General features: G+C 41.7%; 1 protein-coding gene across 2 annotated transcripts in view; it reads right to left on the bottom strand.

Moving 5' to 3' along the window:
* Positions 1–10524, bottom strand: part of sema4d (sema domain, immunoglobulin domain (Ig), transmembrane domain (TM) and short cytoplasmic domain, (semaphorin) 4D) — a 38594-nt gene that overhangs the window by 22663 nt on the left and 5407 nt on the right. For both annotated transcript variants that reach the window (XM_035667731.1, XM_035667732.1), the window contains exons 2-3: positions 7618–7734; positions 426–484 (exon numbers count right to left, since the gene is read on the bottom strand). The gene's annotated coding sequence lies outside the window, so the exon portion shown is untranslated. The remainder of the gene's footprint in view (positions 1–425; positions 485–7617; positions 7735–10524) is intronic.

Here is a 10524-nt window from a genome sequence, read left to right as displayed (position 1 = left end):
GTGTGTATGTGTGTGTACATCATGGATGTCACTATAAACATAATTAGATGTAAATAAGAACAAATACCATCAGCTTGCTTCCAAGCAGATAAAACAAGAGAATAACAACTTAAAGAGGAAAGGAGAACCAAATCACATTGCGAAGGCAAAAGACAAAATGAGTGGGTAAAAAGGAAAGTATCATTGCAAAGGATTCAAAATTTGCACCACAAGCGCCAAAGAAAAGCAGGATAAATTCAAAGTTGGACTGCCAAAGGTGTGGACAAGCAGGGGGAAATAAAAAAAGGAGTGAAGGCCTGAGGCGGTTACAAGGGAGGTCGGACAAGCATGCAGCATTCGTGTTGAAGCATGCGGGCCCACGAGCGGCTCAGTGTCGGTCTGCACAGCAAAAAGGTGGAGGGAGGGAGAGGAGTAGAGTTTCTGACCTGTGGCTCCTTACAAGATGCGACGCTCTTCCTCCGGAGAGAATTATAAAATCCTCAAGCTAGGGAGGGGGGGAGAAGACAGAAAGATCAGACAAGACAGTTATGTAGTGTGTGTGTTTGCGTGTGTGTGTGTGTACGCGCTTATAAGAGAGGAAGCAGTTCGTGTGAGCATGTTGAGTGCATGTGTGTGGTTAGCAGTCTAGACCTTGGTTAGACAAATTTGATGATCAATGAAAAACAAAATGAAACATTTTGCACAATAAAACTTCCATCATTTACATACAGGAACACACAAATATCACCCATTTACCCAAAACACACACACACAAAGACACAGAGGTGAGGGTGATGAGCATTCTGTGAGGGACAAAACAATTATATAGTGACTTAAATATCCTCTGACCGCTAAGCCAGTGATATCATATGATGTCTGTCAGGATACTGTGCTAACTTTTTATAACCAAGGACAAATAAATGGTGAGCAGCCAAATGATAAACATTATCTTGTGTGGATACCATCAGAGAAACCCGAGGCTGCTATATTCATTTCCTCTTCCACTTCTTTGTCTACTGCAGAGGTCTGCTCTTCGCTGTGGCCTGTCTGAGATATGTGAGCACAAACGCTAAGGCTGTGGGTCAACCACATCTGCAGGTCAACCAGATGTAAATAAAGGGAAAACACTCTCCCCTTCAACACGTTTACCCTATGAGAGGTAAGCCGCAGCCAAGCCTTCAGTCTGCACAACTTTTACTCTGAGGTAAACACAGGTTGTGCAATTTATGAGATGATCAATTTGATAGTGGAATGCAAACTTTACATGCATTATTCATTGGCTAAACTTGTCATTAAGACTGCTCTGCCTTTAAATCTTGCTTACTCATTTCCTAAGAATTCTTTTCAAAACAGATTTTTCAGCAATCTGATCAGTTAAATATTTCTGTGTATAAAATGTCAGAACAACAGATCAAAACCCAAATATATTTCGTCAGCTAATGTGTATAAAGAAAATCCTCAGATTTAAGAAAAAGGGGCCTGCAAAAGATAAATAATATATAAAATAAATAAAATTGCTGTGGATTACTTTTGATGTGATAGCACAATAAATCATCCAAGTCATTACAATGCATCCTGAGGGGAAAATTAATTTGGGTACCAATTAGCCGTCGAGACATTTGACCCGAAACCACAAATGATAACCTTGAGGTGTCCCTAGAGGAAAATTCTAGCAACCATCAAAATCATTAGGATTCACTGTTTCAGAACCACGAATGTCTGTACTAAATAGACCAATCCATGTAGTAAATATTGAGATGTTTCACTGGATAAATGGAAGCTTTAATCAATTAGTAGTGCTAAATGAAACGCTGGTAGCACCACATCAAACCCACTGACATTGCCACCACTAGAGCCTTGCAACCAACATGGCTGAAACATTCTCATATGTAGTGGATATTATTTGTTAACACTCAAATACTTAACATAAGCAAACAACCAAACTATTGTTGATTGATTTTGATCCAAACATGGCACTAATCGTGGTGCCTAGAAGCAGCTGACATCCCCTTTTTTATCTCTGGGCCACCCACTTTAAACCACTGACAGGCAAAACATCTCTCAATTTAATAATAATAATAAAAAAACCTCTTAACTTTAAATACTGTCTATGAAAGACCACATCTTTCACAAAAATAAGCTGATTAAGAAAACAGGTTTTCAGGCCACTGCAGTTTTGCATCACTAATGAATCAAAACCAAAACAAAGAATTTAGGTAATAATCTGCATTAGCAGTAATAGAACAGTCAGCTGGAAAATTCTTTTGCTTTTCTTTTCAGTGCATGAAAACAAGATTTCATAAGTCCAAGGAAGGGAAAGTAGAAATCTTCTTATTGCCATTGTGACAGATGGTTGGGCCTCCATTCACAACACTTTCCAGTCTGTTCCCTTAGACTGCTTCCCTGAGCAAAATGAAAACCTTTACAACAAGGCTGAATACATTCTCCCTGCACAAGTACACAAGCTTTATTCCCACAGTCCACTACAATCCGACTCTGTCTGAGTGGAAAACATGCACTTACATATTTACTTTGCTTTGACTACAGTTCAGTTTCTACTCACCGGTACTTTTTAAACAGAGAATCAATCCCTAATTATCTCCACTGCCTCAAGTTTTTCGATCTCTCTTTGAATAAATAAAGATAAACAAAAAGTCAGTAAACTCCCAAGATAACAGACTGAGGCTGTCAGAATGGATGTTGCTGGCAAAGCAACAAATGCTGTCCCGGAACAAGGAGACAAATCTTCCAGACAACTGAATTCGGGTCACCCAAATCAACCCAAATATGCAGATTCATTAGCATTTGCTTGGTGGGGTAAGCTACTGTAATTCAGGCCCCCTGCTCTACTGTATAAAAGAATAATCAGATTATGTTAAGCAGAGATGATACACACCAGACTACAAATGCAGGCAGTTCACTTACAACGGATCATATTAGGACAAAAAAAAAGTGGATGTGCATGAACATTAACTGCATGTTAAACGTGTTTCCTCAAGGTTCACATTAATAAAGTGCGACCACAGCATCCTGTAATGAGTTGGCTGTGGTGGGGAATATTTATCCATATTAAGATTGCTTATTGCATTTCTGTCATCAAGTATAGATTTTAGCTGACTGTAAATAACATAACTTCAGATCAGTTTCCCCAAACTCACAGAGGATGGGTACTCATGTAAATCAAGGTCAAGCGCCATTCTTGATGGTTGCAGTGTGTAGTCCTTCAATGCACAATGTATCACCCTCTGTTTTCCCATCTTCCTCCAGACTTTCCCACTCTCAAGTCACTTTTTCACTGACAAACACACAGACACACACACACACAAAATAAGAAAAAACATGTATGCAAGCAAGCACAAATACACAACGCAACGAGTCCCTGCCTCTGACAGCATCAATGGACCGTTGGGAGAAGATGACAATTGCGTAAGATTGATGAGCCATAGGCCAAAGGGTGCATCCCCCTCGACATCCTTAGGAAGCACTTTGACTTGGCTTCCCTCGGCTCCCACAAAACACTGTGACAGCTGATACAGAGTTTTTACTATGCACCCACGAATCCCTATGACACCAGTGACACCCTGCCTTCACACGTCTCAATTCAGGTTTTCTTGAGTGGGTGTTGAGCCTGGGTGCGAGGCCAGCCGTGCCCCAAACCACGCCCTTGGTGACACCGTGGTCTGGAGAGGGCACAGAGAGGAAGTGGAGATGTCACGGGTCTGGGTTTTTTTTAATTGATGAGTGGACTTGAATGAGGACTGGGTAAAGCTGGTCTATTGAAGACTCCTTAAGCTGGAACAAATTTATTAATAGGCCCTACTTCAGAAACTCAGCCTATGGTAAACATACTGACAGGATAGGATATTGAACTCACTCCACTGTGACACCTGACTTTCCTCCTGAATTGACAAAAGGCCCCAGATCGAGCTTTGGTCAGTATGTTAGGGTTCGCACAGCTTTTTAAGGGTAGAGTATCGTCACGTCTAAATTTTAACTATAAATGCAATTGTGAAAAATAAAATGTACACAATTCCATTATACCCACAGCAATCAATGTATATTGTTACTTTGTTTATTTTATCACCTGTTTGTATTAACTTTGATTGTATGTTGTGGTTTCCATTCATTTAAGTATCATAAAAAAAAGAAGTATACAGCCACTAGCAGATCAGCGAGGTTGTATTTGGGCACAGTGGTGCTTTGGACTAAACTGCTGCTACCAACATGCTAATATGCTCGCGATCTCAATGTTAACATGCTGATGTTTAGCAGGTATTGTGTTTACCATGTTCATCATCTTAGTGTAGCATGTTGTGATGCAAACATTTGCTAAGTAGCACTAAACACAAAAGTATAATCCTGACAAAATCCCAAAAAACCAATGTGGAGTTATTGTTGCATGATGCAGTTAAGAGCAAAGACCAAATTAAAAACTGTTAAATTCATGTGCTTGGTGGAAAGTAGGAAAAATGCAATAAATAATCTACAAACATACTGTCAGATTGAAGACTGGATTGCACAAGAAACAGCATATCTGAAACATGTACTCATAACAAATTGTTTTTCAAGCAAAAAATGTCAAATGTGACTCTTCCGAACTGCAACTGGCATACAGTACATGCTGCAGTTTTGTGTAAGTGACAGAAAGCTCTTAACGAGCTTCTGATAGTGGTTTTGGATCCTTACTCCCTTGAGACTGACATGAATACACACACGAGGGACCTCAAAAGATACACAAAGCAAACAGACGGTTGGGAAAGGCCTCCCATGACAGTGTGGTCATTCCAGTAAAAGCCCCCCAACCCCACCTGAACACACACACACACCCCCTCACACACACACACACACCACACACACACACACAGACAGTCTCATCTGTGCAGCCACCCTTACTGTCCATCTATAAACATCCCAAGTCTCTGACAGGGCTGTCAGCATGCACCACCACAGGTAGGGGAGGGAAGGAAAATGAGAGGGACAGAGGACGAGAGAGAACACAGGGTTTGCTATGAGAGAGGATATTTGAGCATGCGAATTCATACAGTAGTTGGAGAGAAGAGCGAGGACAAAGAGAGGAGAAATGAGTAGGAGGAGGACTCTCCTTATGGAAAACAAGAATGGAACCGTTGCATGGAGAAACATGAACATATGGTTAATTTTTCCATCTTGCTTTTGTGTTTGTGTGTTTTTTCCCCAAAAATATAGACATCCAGTTGTAGATACAAATCACTGCTGTGAGTTTTCCACTTAGGTGTAAAAAACACTTTATTTTATTTGTCAAGTGACATATTTTCATACGCCTACATTCTCTCCGTGCATTTGGGGCATTGTCTTCGTGTCCTACTTTCATATATGATGCAATCCACTGAACCCTGGTGCAAATCATTTTGAAAGAAAAATCATCTAGGTGAAATTCCTGTTCATTCAAATCCTGGTTAGAGGGTGCATGGACTCTGTACTTCTGCACACAAACATGCACACACACACACAATGCAGTGTGTTCAAGAGGATTATGCAGGCTTGAATTTCAACAGAAAGAATCCCAGTCTACAAGCACTACGGAGCAAATCTGGCTTAAGAAACTTTCCTCATCCCAGAGCATCCTGGTACAATAGAAGGCTGAACTTAAAATCCTGCAATTGAAACATGTTCATTTCTGAGAATGCAAGAGCACTTTTGCAGATGGATAATCAGCTCGCGAATCAACAGCAACATCTGCATGGAAAACACAGAGGCAAAGATTGTGAACTTGAGGGTCCTGTTGGAAAATGTCAGAAAAGGATATGTCTGCAAGCTAGTGTGTATCTGGGAATACCAATTGGAATGCACATATCTACAGGAATGTCCACTGATATCCAGCTATGTGTAAATGTTTGCTCATGAGCGAGCTAGAGGAAAAAAAGGGGGGCATTTGTGTGCGTGTGTGCATGTGCGTGTGTGTGCGTGTTAGAGAGAAAATAAGAGGCTGTCTTCTTCTGCCTTTGTATGAATCTTAAGTAGTCCCATGTTGAGGAAGGCTTTGTTCGCAGTCACTGTCGGGGGGCACGTCCTCCAACTTCTCCCCTCACTTCCTTTCGCCGTAACATTTATCATTCTTCCCCAACCAACAATCATCCTACGACATGGACTAGCATCGAGCGCACAATAAACTTACCACCCTCCTCCCCCCCTTCGCCCCCCTTTTATGGTTGCTCGGATACCTTTCATCCAACAGGACAGCTTGTCAACAACATCATCACTTACTTAGAAACTCCCAACCTTCACTTGACTTTGCTTTGATTTGGTGCAGCAGAGCCTTATTAAAAAAATACTGCTTCATCTTCTTAGCAAAATAAAGGTTTCCAAGAACATCTTTTTTCTTTTTTCCCCCCCTTTTATGTTGCATCAAAAACACTTAAAACTTCCAAGCTTAAATGTCTGGCTTTGCAAAAATTACTATGCATCCTTAACGGAACGGCTGAAGTGGTGCAACCTTCTAATTTGCAGGAGAAATTCCCCTCCGGGCAAATATAGCATTATCTGGTTCTACTAGATGCATGATATTTTATACTGACATTATACTGTGCTGGTGTTAGCCACGGGAGCTATCCTGAGGCCTGTTTCATAGAAAGACTGAGTGACTCACTAGACCTCCTCCCTTCTCACTTTCTCCCTCTCTCTCTCTCTCTCAAAGGGTCAGCAGGTGCATTAGTAATAAGTACACTGAATCACATCAACCTCATTTCATCTACCAACACCATCTTGGAAACTATTCGTGCATATAAACCTCTGCCTGGACAAGCATCCATGATCACTATGACTCATTGTTCTGAAAACAACCTGTTTCTTCTTTTTTGTTGCGGGCCCAAACTTTTTAACTGCCCCTTTCATTTTCTGTAACTCAAGCACATAATAGGCCTGGCTTTATTTGGCCTTCGCCGTGTTTTGCGCCTATCCCTTTCAGCTGACTGGCCTGCACCACTTATTCCGCTTATTATGAACGCTGACAGCAGATTATTTTGCTTACTGCACCCAAATTCTCCATCCTCTATAGATAAAAATCCAACAAACACCAGGCCGAGAGACAAAGGCAAAGTTGACAAAAGAGACAAAAAGAGAAAAGAGATAGGGAGCGGAGAGAACGGTTCCAAAATGAAAAGGGGGAAGGGAAAAAGATGAAGAAGGAACCTTAGAATAAGAAAAAGGGGGAGAATACAGAGAAGGACCCAAAGGAAGGGTAGTACAGCAAAGGCTCAAAACCCTTTAAATGACTGTGTTTTGTCAGGGAAATAAAGACCAAGTAACAGCAGTAGCAACATACCAGCACGGTGAACGAGAATGCAAATCAGCCCCGATGCAAATGTTATACGTCTTCAGGGTCAAAACAGGCTGTCTTTATACCAACCCCCCAACACAACACACTTCTCTCTGTGCTATCTGAACCCCCCGACTCTCCTCCAATGCTGTACGGAGACACGCTCGCACAAACACTTCCAGGAGACAATCTTGTGCAAAGCGAGAGAAGCGTAACCACAAGAGACAACATCATCTTCTTACTTCACGGTAAACAAAGAGCCAGAGTACAGTGAGCTCTTTACAAAAAAAAAAAATAGAAAAAACCCACACAAGCACGCTTTTGTAAAAGATAAACCTACTTACTTGTCTGTCATGGCGTCGGCTAGCGAATACTGATTCATTAAAACTTCTTTTCACTTGTCTTCACACAGTTGGAAAAGGTTGAGGGAGAGGCCCAGGGGCTAATGGCACAACACCAGTCTACGAGAGAGGGAAAAAGCAACATTAGCTTAGAAATCATCCATTCACACCTACAGTAGGTTTCCTACACAGAAATATATAAAGTAGCTAATAATGGGTGTGCAACATAACATAAAAGTGTTTGTAATTGAGATTTCGTCCAAAGTTTTCAGTATTTTTTATTACTGTGTACATCATTTTGTTCTACATGTATGTAGGTCAAGTAGCTACATGATTCAATGCTCTCTGAACAAATACTTTATAAAACAAAAAGGTCTGAGCAAATCACTTTTATTCTGGTGGCTATTGCATCTCTGCAAAAAAATCAATGAGGACGAAAAGTAATCCAACAAACAGGCCACAGTCCAGGCTCGGACTACACAGATAACTTTGCAGACATGCTTCACTTGCTCACAATTAGCCTAGCAAGGCTTTCTCTCTCCAACTTTCTGGGGGATACTGTTACCATAGTTACCAGGGCAGCCGACCAGCCAGCCAGCTAGCATAAATAGAGTGCACCAAGAAATCCTCCCGGTAGCAGGCAGACAGTATGAATCCAATCACAGATGAAGAATGCATTGTGTGACTTGAGGAGCAATGGTGACATGTTTGGATCAGTGCAGCTGGGTGTCGTCCAGCATCACATTTACATATAGATCATAAAAAATCCAAATTATCAAGAGGGTGTAACTAATTATTTTTTTTTGTATAAACACACCTCTGCTAATGATGCATATTTGGGAATGCACATAAATCAGCAGCTGTTCACTGCCAGCGTTCAGAGTTTTGAAATTTTAATGAGGCGATGAGACAAGGCACATCCTGTGTCCTGCTGCCTGATGATGAGCAGCCTCCAAAACCTGCCATTAGCTCTTCAGCTTATCTGCGTTTAAAAGATTACGACAGCAGCACACTAGATTCACAGATTATATGCTGTTACGCGTTAACACTGGAATAAAACACAGATTGTGACCTGCCAGGGTGGGATTTAGGTTCTATAAGCAGATAAAGGTTAGGTACCAATTCACAGACAAGTCAAGTACACATGATAGACCTGAAGCAGAAAAGGAAAGCTACCTAAAATATTATCCATTTCAGTTAATAATCCAGCACTGGAGGGAGACAGAGAGGTGGAGGTAGGGTCTCAACCCCACCCAATCCTATCAACCTCAACCCCAGACAGCCAGCCACCAGCCTCAGAGCCAGCCAGCGGCAGTCTGTCTGTGTGGGGACCATAGCTCAGCGGGCTGATGTGCCTTCTTTTCCCTGCTTTCCTTTCACCTTTTCCACACTACATCGCCCCTGTGTCTGAACGTGCACTGATGCTCCAGTGCATTTGTTTACCTGCCAGTCTGTCTTTTTTCATTTTCCTGTCTAATGGCAGCTCATTGAACTTTTGCCTATGCGTTTGTCTTCATCGCGGCAGGAATTAGCCGTATACACCCAAGTAATCTCCGGTAATCAGTTTAGTTCCATTTCCTCTGCTCTCTCAGCCACTGTGTTTATGGGAAATATTTTCAAAAGAAGAAAAAAAGAACTCTCAAACATCACAATCACCTTCAGGGACATTTTTAACAAATTGGGGTGATGCATTTGGGAATTGCATTTTGGAATGGATGGGGTTGACAGTGCAAGGTTATTTGCCATTTTTTTTTATTCTTTGTTGGGTTATAAAAGAGGCTACTATACAACAGAATGTAATGGATGAAATGTCACAGCCTTTCTCTGGAGAAGCACAATAACTCCATTTCCACATGACATTACTGAATTGTTGAAATATGCAAGAATTCATTCTTTTGCACAATGTGGCAATCCACCCAAGTATGAGAACTTCATATGAAAAATGTCCCATGCTCACTGTTGTGATGATGTATGTAGTTTTCCTGCAAAGCAAGGAGTTTCTTACCCAAAACCCCAAATTGAACTCCTGCCATCTCACAATAAATACAGTGCCTGGATGCTTGCGTTCAACACAATGCTGGATGCAGGGAACGCTAAAGAGCAATCAAACTGTGCTGCAAGGTATTTGTGGCTGGTGGCTTTAAAAAAAAAAAAAAAAAAGGGTCACATGAACGACAACAGAGTGGTTTCTACTAGTGCACCGCCGAGATAGAGACCTACTCACAGCCGGGAGAACAGTGCTCTTTGAAGTGAAGCGATAGCACTTGAAAAGACATGCTAGCATTCTTTGATCTACCTGAGCCAACAAAACTATCACACCAAGCATCTTTTTCCGAGCATTTAAATGCCCCGTTAGGGAGAGCAACTTGTGGCATGGCAAAGGAAAATGTCCAAGCTGGGAGGGTAATGCCACTCCTTCTGCTCTCAAGGGAGATTTATGAACTCCTGACAACAGCCAGCCAGGGGAAAACAAACTCTTTCAGCATCTAAAGCCTGGCAGACAAACACTGTGGGGTTTTATTTATCGCATTTGTTTTAATCTGTCTGTCTTTCTGCGCGGCCAGAACCTGCCACTTTTATGCTCACACTGTGGGGAGCAATTGACCGCCCATGGTCACACTGAAGGTAAACACAGAAGCCCCAGTTGGTTATGTGTGGTGACAATTCCAATAAACTTCATTAAAACAGGATGGCTGCATCCTCAATGTTGACAGCAAGAGAGTAAGGCAGTGGTTACTTTGTGCAATTCTATTATGAAAAGGAAAGGGAGCTGCAGACAATGTGCATATGTAAGCAGTTTCCAGACTACAGTTTAGCTCCAACATGTAAAATATGAGTGCAGTTTGGAACGGATCTTTGGACAGCAGCCGTTTGTTTCCGAGGGAAATTGGACAGTGGAACTGCTCAAAC

The sequence above is a fragment of the Morone saxatilis genome, unplaced genomic scaffold (assembly GCF_004916995.1).
Source record: "Morone saxatilis isolate NCDOM2014 unplaced genomic scaffold, NCSU_SB_2.0 Contig21, whole genome shotgun sequence".
Lineage (NCBI taxonomy): Eukaryota > Metazoa > Chordata > Actinopteri > Moronidae > Morone > Morone saxatilis.
Note: the sequence above shows the minus strand (reverse complement) of the source record. Positions and strands in the feature narration are given on the sequence as shown.